A 9837-nucleotide genomic window follows, 5' to 3' on the forward strand; every position below is an offset into this window, starting at 1 on the left:
CTTCAAAATGCTTTGAATGTTAGCTACTCTCCCTCTCATTTACAAAAACTAAGATTCTCATACTTTTCCTAAATTCTTTTCAACATTAATGTCTAGGTTTCAGTAATTCCTCACTTAAATCTAACGCTAGAATAAAAATATCACAAAAAAATAATAGATGGAGAAGAGAGTAATTTGTCTAATAATCTACAAGGACTTTGGTTGTTCATTTTTAATTTAGGAAGATATGCTCTTAAGAACGTGGAGAAGTTGAAAGTAGACAGTTTTTCGCAAGCTACTTAAAATTTTAGGTAATTAATATAACAAAGGTAAACTGTAGGACTGGATGAGAGTTTATTGGATGATTTATGTTTATCTAAATAATGTTTCTACCTTTATTTAACTCTTGTTTACTCATTATTTAAATGTCTTCATTATCAGTTGAAGATGGTTTCCCTATAAATAGGATTGGTCCCTCTTATATTTTTGTTAGATATAAGAGGCCTTATTTCTCAATCCCAGAGGTAGAGGTAGGTGAAATAGATTTAACTCTTTTTTAAATCTTTTTTAAAATTTTTATGAGTTTTTGAATCTTGAAATCAATAATCAAAGATAAATGAATCAACTAAGTAAAGAAATATGAGAGAAAGACCAAAATACANAAAAATTTATACTGGTTCAGCTTATCACAAGCCTACATCCAGTCTTCTCCTAACAACTTGAGTTGAAAGTCTTTCCATAAAATCAAATTTATGTTAAGAATATAATGAAACTCTCAATTGTTATCCTCACCACCCTCAAATCAAATTACAATACAAATAAGAGAGGAAAGCACTCACTCCCACCCAATACAAGAGATGGACACCCTCAATCTTTAAGCTGGCCTACTCACACATGTTCTATATAATGTAGAAAGAATGATACACTCAACAGAACACACTCTTCTAGTGTAGATATATTAGCAACAACGAAGTCCACTTGATCTTGAATAAATCTTTGAATGTTTAATCACCAATGAAGTGTGAAAATCCTTCAAGAACTGTTCCTGAGAGACCCTGTACTCAAAACACAAAAACAATGTCAATATATGCCAATTAAAATCGTTAATGAAACCGGTCTCAAGTTTGGTTTATATAGAAAAACAAATTCTTGATGCAGATTAATCGATTACGTAATCAACAAGTCGAGCTTTGTAATTTTCTTTTAAATGCATAGATGTTCGACCTAATGAAAGATTATAGCAAGAATTTCTTTTGTCATGCTATTCAAAATGTACACTGTAAAGTTTGTAAGAACTTCCTTTGTTGAAGAGTAATCGTTTAGCTTGGAAGGTTCTTGTATTTGGAAAAAAAAANTCAATTGTTATCCTCACCACCCTCAAATCAAATTACAATACAAATAAGAGAGGAAAGCACTCACTCCCACCCAATACAAGAGATGGACACCCTCAATCTTTAAGCTNGCCTACTCACACATGTTCTANATAATGTAGAAAGAATGATACACTCAACAGAACACACTCTTCTAGTGTAGATATATTAGCAACAACGAAGTCCACTTGATCTTGAATAAATCTTTGAATGTTTGATCACCAATGAAGTGTGAAAATCCTTCAAGAACTGTTCCTGAGAGACCCTGTACTCAAAACACAAAAAACAATGTCAGTATATGCCAATTAAAATCGTTAATGAAACCGGTCTCAAGTTTGGTTTATATAGAAAAACAAATTCTTGACGCAGATTAATCGATTACGTAATCAACAAGTCGAGCTTTGTAATTTTCTTTTAAATGCATAGATGTTCGACCTAATGAAAGATTATAACAAGAATTTCTTTTGTCATGCTATTCAGAATGTACACTGTAAAGTTTGTAAGAACTTCCTTTGTTGAAGAGTAATCGTTTAGCTTGGAAGGTTCTTGTATTTGGAAAAAAAAACACAATTGTAGGTTTTGTAAGAGAAGTGTTTAGACAAAAGAAGAGACAAATGCACAAATATTTTATACTAGTTCACTCCAACTGAGCTATTCAATCTCCTCCGTAGAGTGTTCCACTATAATCTTCAACAAGATTACAATTGAGTATTTGCACCACTCCTGATATTCTCAGTCTACGAATAACCACNTGTTACCATAGACTGGATGANTTTTCTCACACTCTTGGTCTACAGTTAGCGAATAACCACGTGTTACCCTAGAATAGATTAGTATTTGCACCACTCTTGGTACTAAGCAACATTTCCTAGGTTTCCTTAACTCAATTGAGTTCAACAAGTGTTTTACTTCTCTTCANAATTGCAATCAAAGATTGCTTACAAGTCGTTTAGACTATTACTCTCACAAAGAGGATTTGATTACAATACAACAGACTATACACTCGCATGTGTTTCTCTCTTTTCTCTTTCTCTCTTTCTTAAAATCAGTAAACAATATAACAATGAAACTCGAGAGTATTTCTTTTCTTCTTTTCTCTTCTTCACTTTTTTTTCTCAAATATTTTCTTTTTCTTGGGCTCTTTTTATGCTTTTCTTTTGAACACTTCTCAAAGGATGAATATTTCGTTGTATGTTATCCTTTTCATTCTTCAACTGAATGATCTTCTACTTAAAGACTTTTGGATAAGTTTTTGTTAGACTAAGCTCTTGGCCTTGATTCTTGTGTGTTGAGATTGTTGATAGGGGAGCACCGGTTTAGTTGAACCTACAATCTCAGAGCTTTTGGTTTTTGATGATGACAACACATAATTAATAACACATGTGATTGATGTATTACATTGTGTTACATGTTCATTGCTTTTATGATTGTGATCATATGAGAACATGTTTGTGTTGTTTCTATAATGATCATTGCAATTCACTATTTTATATACATGAGATTTTATCTGTGATTTCACGACAAATGTTTTGGAAAAGAAAAACCACATGCACTTTTGTTGAACTTTAATTGTGTGGCAAAACAACGGTTTTAATTCGACTTCATTATGAAGTAAGTCGATTAAAACTCGTGGCTTTGCACAGACTTTTTCAAAGTGTGCTGTGAGATTTTTTTAAGAGAAAGTTTTTCAAAACTATGCATTTAACTGATATGTACTCGACTATGTGCGCAATCCATTCGACTAAGTTTGTTATATTTTGAAATTTTGTTAATGCTTCACATGAACTGTCTAACGGCTATAGTTTTGTTATGTTTGACCAAGCATTAATTGAGAATCAACTGCATTAATTGTGTAATCAATTATTTGCTTTAACTGCTACTATCTGGTATAATTGAGAACGTCAGAATTATAGAAAACTATAAATAAAAGTGAATTTGAATTCTGTAAGGAGTTTTGCGATTCTGAACGATTTTGTTGTTTTTTTTTTAGATTTGTGATATCTTACAGAACAAGGAAAAGCTCCAAGAATCCATAAAGAAGACTGTGGTGTTCATCTTTGGCGATTACTTGAAGAGCAAGAATTGTGTGCTTTGACATTTTGATCAATCTGCACTTGAGGTGTTATCTGTGTGATCAAGTTTTCTCAATCTTTTGAAGATTGGTGTTTGCCCTGATGTGACTACAGGAAGAGGACGTACGGCGCTCTGGACTTTGAGGGTTGCTCAAAGGGTTGAAGACAGTAAGGGAGGGGATTCTTGTTGTTGGTCTTTGTTTGTATATGCCTATATTTTGATTAGAAGGTTAGAGAAGTATTTTATATTTTTGACGTGTTGTCGCTATTAAAACCTTGTTGTAAAAACCTTGAACATATAGTGCATTTGCTTCCTAGGATTAGAAGGACACTGGATGTAGGCAGGTTGGTTGAACCAGTATAAAAATTTGCGTTTGATTTCTCTGTCCTTGCACTTTTACATTTAAGTCGACTTTATTTTTTACTTAGTCAACTTGATTCCACTGCACTTAAAAATCCTATTCCTTGCGTTTCAAGAAAGTTTTCAAAGAACATCCTTTTGCGAAAAAGATTTTGAAAAGACTCTGATTTTAAGTTTCACCAATTCAACCCCCCCCCCCCTCTTGGTGTGAGAAATTAAGCCATACTATTTTTAACATTGTGTCTTCTCTTTCTTCGTTTATAACAACCATTGGCTTGTCAGAGCATACTTGCTTTTCAATACTTTGCTTAAAGTAGGTTATACTTTCTTTTAGACACCACTTCAANTGAAGAACATTCTATGAATATCTCTTTTGTCTCTAGTGTCCACTTCTTATATTTTAATTTGAAGCTTGTGGATGCGTGTAAAGTTTCTCATTTGAAAAGCATAGAGTAAATTATGCATGTAGTGAATATGTCTTTTCTTTTATCACTTTTGTTATTTTTGAACGTTGAGCATTTAATGTTTTCTCAAAACAACAAAGTTTTTTTTATTTTCTATCGTTAAGGTAGCATTGGATAGTTAAGCTTTTCTTCTAAAGATATCAAGCGTTCATTAAAGACTTCATCGTTGAACGGAGCAACAATTTAGCTCATGGTATCATTTAGACTAAGTAAACANTTTTTGTAGTTTTTCCTTTTCATTGCAGTAGCGTTTAGCATATTATGTTTTTCTTTGTGTTTTAGGTTTAGTCTTTTAGAGTGTTTTTGTCAATGACATTGCTTCGCTTTTTCCTANAGTTAACTGAATACCCCTTAGGTATAGTAATTTTACNTGTTTAGCTCAAACTCTCTTAGACACTTTAACATAACAATTGTTTAGCATAGCGTTTGGGTGTTTTGACTTAGCTATTTTCCTATTTCTAAAGTTTTTCTATGTTGGGGATTTTGATCCTAAGTCTTATGTTTTTTCCTATGATGTTTTCAGATCATTATTTTGTTTAATGATGTTTGGTTAAACTTTAAAACATGAGAGCATTTAGGTATATAGACGATTTTTTCTTAACAGATGGCTGGTCGACATAAACTTTTTTACGAGGTCGAGCGGCCCAAGTTTTCCTTGTATTTGACTAAGAACCCCTTAAAGTTAACTTCTTGGTCTAAGTCTTTTGTGACTCCAATTGAAGTCGAATNGATCAGGGTCATCGAGAACTAATGTTGTTGCATCCCTTACCATGACCTCGTTTAGTGCCTCAACTACGAAGACCCCAACNTTGAGGTGTTCGGTATATGTTTCCTCTTATGAAATTTGTTAAATGATTGGTCTTAACTTGGCTTAGTTTTTTATTTTCTTTCTACTATCATGTTTTCCCCCAAACCAAAAATGAAGTATTTTTTTAAGGAAGTTGCTGCTACCACACATTGAAGAAAGGTGTTGACGTTGGGAAGCAAAGGGACCCCTATGTGGCCTCTCCAAGCCAAGCGGATCCTCAACNTGAGAAGACTTCGCGGGCTTCTTCTCAACCAACTGCTCCCCGAAGAGGGACTCCTTGTTCGGCTTCAAGAGTCGTGAAGTTGGACCAATTGACCTCAATCACCATGATTNCTCCTCAACCCCAAGCTGATAAGGGAAGAGAAAGTCACATAGGGAGTGTGGGAAATCATCCTCCCATAAAAGAAGCCGAAGGGAAGGCAACATCCCCCNACCGTTAGTTGGTGGGGTCTTTAGCATGGAATATTAGCTGGGACACAAGTTATCCTTCCATTTGAANGCTGATGAGGGGAACCTGCTCTATCAGCTGAGCGAGAAAGAGATGGCCAGTGCGACCCTGGAGTTTACCNCCCAAGCCTCTTTGATGAACTAGCACTTGGCCAGCTTCACTGATAGGAGGCTAAGTTAGTACATTCATGTCGAGTTAGACATGAGGCAGAAAACGATTGATAGTATTTGTGAGGAGTTGAAAGAGGAAACTGCAGCTCATGTAGATTTCCAAAAGAACTAAGAGGAGCCCGAACGACAACTGAAGGAAGCCTAGACGGTTGGAGAGGAAATGGAAGAAAAGTCTNGTGCGGTGAAACTAAAAAAAAAAGTAACTTGGATGAGGAGTGTTGTAAGCTGAAGACCGTTTTGGCTAAGGTTTCTTCCCAAAATAGTGAGCTGATTAGGGAGGGAGAGGAAGGAGCTCGAAAAGAAGAACCATGCTTCTGAAGCCAGCATACAAGAGCTAAAAGCTCGGGTGGATAAGCTGAATGTTGGGATTTTCACCGAACACCAGGTGAACTTTGACAAGTATGTCCGCCAGACTACCCTCCTTTTCAACATCAGTCGATACCGCTCAGACTTTGACTTCATGAAGGATATCCCTGATGAAGACATTGTTGACGTTGTAGGTCTTAGTGCGGAAGAAGCAGGCAGGCGTAAAGAGATGTCGGTGGATGAGGGCGAAGACCAAGCGGGTGACGAATAATGAGGTGACCTGAAAGGCTCTCGTTTTGTTCTTTTTCTTTTTGCTTTTCAATGGTGNTCGGGCAAGAAAAAGGCGTATTATGNTTGTTTATGTGTCAACCACTNAAAACATTGTACTATATGAAATATACCGGTCGGAGTTAATAGTCATTCATGGGAAATTATCAGGTATTAATTTACAAATATACTGTATTAATGATTAATTATTGGGTTTGATTACCTAAAATATATTATACTAATGGTTAATCAATGGAGTTGGCTNTCACAAGCCTTATAAGTATACAACTGATGTCCAGGTATAATCAATGGTCGGATTTTGTATTGANAGTCATTGTGGCCATCATCATCGTTGTGCTGTTTTTTTTGTGTTGAGTGTGTCTTGGAGGACGCATGGATGCTTACATTCATCAAGGTTGTTCGACGAGCAAGGTAAGTGTGTTTTTCCTTTCGTTCTTTTTTGTTTGTGGTTATTTGGTGGTTATTTCCGTAGGTGGACCGTTTTGTGTTTGGGTATATTGTTATCTTTTTTGCCAAATATTGTAAACGATTACAACACCGTTTTTCAATGCACTTGATTCAAGATTTCATCCAACTACTTTTAGTGAACACAAGACCTTCCTCAATGGAATTTGGAGTCTCCACAATCAAGTCTTCACCCCCAACACACAACTTAAAACCAAAAACATCAAAAATCAATCCAAAGTTTGCCAAAAAGTTAAAATTTTACAAGGTGGTCCCCTGTGTACAAAAAAGTGGTCCCTTGTGAAGGACTTTTGGTACAAATTGAACAGAACATTCGCGTAAACGTTTAACACCTATTGGTAAACGATTACACCACCATTTTTCAATGCACTTGACTCATGATTACATCCAACTACTTTTTGTGAACACAAGACCTTCCTCGATGGAATTTGGGGTCCCCAAAATCAATTCTCCACCCCCAAAACACAACTTAAAACCAAAAAAATCAAAAACCATGCAAAGTTTTCCAAAAAGTTGAAATTTGATATCTTGGTCCCCTGTGTACAAAAAGTGGTCCCTTGTGAAGGACTTTCTGTACAAATTGAACAAAACATTCGCGTAAAAGTTTGCTACCGCGTTTCATATTATAACGAATTTATAAAACTACGTTATAATATGTTTTAAACTTATTTACAAGTTTGCCACCACATTTTATATTATAACTTATTTATAAAAGTACGTTATAATACATCTCTATTATAATGCATAATTTTTGTACGTTATAATATAGGTAGTTATAGAAAGAAATTTTTCTACTAGTGAATGGGAAATATGGTTCTAAACTAGGATTTTGTGAGGGTTTTTTTTTTGTAGGAAAATTAATTTTGCAACGTCCTCTCGTGTCGTGTTCGTTGTTTGGTACCTGGTTGTCAATTTTCGTCGTCTTGTTCCAATAGTTGAGGGCATCGAATTTGTTATTCTTCACATGGTGGTGATTCAAGGAAAATTGGGGTAATTCCCATTTGCAATTGTAGTAAGATGACAATAGTAAGAATGACAAGAACTTCAAAAAATGTTGGGAGACAATTTTGGGATTGTCCTAACTACAAGCTTATATTAATAATAACAAATTTAATTATTTCTAATGGAGATATTTCTTGGTAATTAACATTGTCTTTGTTATTTTTGTGTTGAATAACAAAGTGGTTCCTTTAATTTCATGTGGTGTAACTATTTCAAGTCGTGTTGTGAAGAAAATGTTCATGAAAGAGATGATATCATTGACAAGCAAAGGAGGAAGATTTATGATATAGAGAATTAATTGAAAGTTTTGAAAAGAAAGATGTAGTTATTAATAAGATGCATTTGTATTTTTGGTGTAATGAGCATAGCCATGGTGTGTTTATGTTTAGGTTGATGTTTTTAGCTTGCCAACCTGTGTTTTAGTTTAGTGTGCTAGGCACTGAATTTAAGTCAACTGTAGGTTATGTAATATTAAAGTTGGGTCATTGTGTTTTGTAATGTGTACAAATGAATCAATGAATGAAATTATGATTGGTTGTTTTTTGTTCAAATAAGTCCCAATTTTAGTTATTTTTTGTCAATGTGGTCCTTGTTTTATTTGTACATTATAGTATAAATGTGTAATGTAAAAACATAGGACAACACTAGATTGAGTGAATAATGTTTTTAAATTTTTTTACAAATCAACGTTTGAAAGGTTTTCAAAAGATTAATAGACAAAAGATATGTTTAGACGATGGTGTTTAAAAAGAGCTTTAAGGAAAACGATTGAAGGAGCACAGCAATAAAACATAGATTTTACACTGGTTCACTTAACTTGTGCTGAGACAAAATCGTCTAAGAGAAGCTAGATTGTCTAACAACCCATATTTTGAAGTTTATCAAACAATACTCAACGAAATATTGTTTATAGAAAGAAATGACTAAGTGTTTTCTCAATCAAAATGAAAAGCTAAGGTTTTATATAAGAAGCTATGCAAATCGTTCAAGTACTAATACAAAGTCTTTTCAAGATAAGAACATACAAAACAATGTTTCCCTAAGAATAGAAAGTGTCTAATCAATAAGAAAAGTATACATGAACTTGTTGTGACAATATACTTAAGAATATTCATGAAGTGTTGAAAAGAAAAACCTAGATTTCTGATTGAAACACTTGAGAATCATAAAAGTACTGAAGATTAATGTCTTACATCTAAAAACAGTGTTATAAACGAAAACATCCTATGAAGGATATCATTTAGTGAAAAGCGCACCAAATTCTTGATTGCAGCTCCTTCAATAATGTTGATGAAGACTCATTAATGAAGAGGTTAATAACACGGAAGCATGAAGAAGTAGAGTTGAAGTGGCTTGATGAGTGGTTTAATGATGCATCTTAGAAAGAGGTTGGGCCAACCTTGAAGTAAAAGGTAGAAGAAGTCTAGAAAAGAGATTACTCCAACGAGAACTTAGGAAGAGAAGTTTGTAATTTTGGCAAAGTTTCTCTAATATCATTCAAGTTCTAAATGTTTACAAAGGGGTGTCTCTCCTTTTATAGGTGAAGGAGAGAGCTAGAGTATGCACTTAAGAAAGAACATAGAAGCTTCTTTGGCAAGGGGGGATGAATGGGGTCCTTACCTTCCAATTAACTCCTAACTTTCGTTCATATACAAAGCATATGAGCCTTCTCTTGATATGACTAGCCAAGGCTCCTTCCTTCCAAGTCCAAAGCTTCTTCAAGGCCCAATCAAGCCTATTTAGGCACTAAAACATGGCTTAAGGCCCTAAATGAGGCGTTAATCAACTCTTAATTGTGCCAAGGTCATAATATGTTAAACAAGGTTCTTGGCAAAATACAGGGCCTAAAATGAAGTTATATTACATATTTGCAAAAATGTTTAAGAGAAATAAAAAGAGGCTAGTAATTGATCTTCCAATAAACTAGGATCCTTGGAGCTCTATCTTCCTCTTTCATCTTCTTTGCCATAGCTCTTGTGAGTGGTGTAATATAGCAAGTAGACTTATCCTCCAATATTTTGCTCATCAACCACAAGTACACTCTCCGATACACAATCACTCATGTTTCAATATCAACCACAAGTCAAAATTGACCCTAAACACA

Source organism: Vigna radiata, chromosome 4 (assembly GCF_000741045.1).
Source record: "Vigna radiata var. radiata cultivar VC1973A chromosome 4, Vradiata_ver6, whole genome shotgun sequence".
In the NCBI taxonomy this organism is placed as follows: Eukaryota; Viridiplantae; Streptophyta; class Magnoliopsida; order Fabales; family Fabaceae; genus Vigna; species Vigna radiata.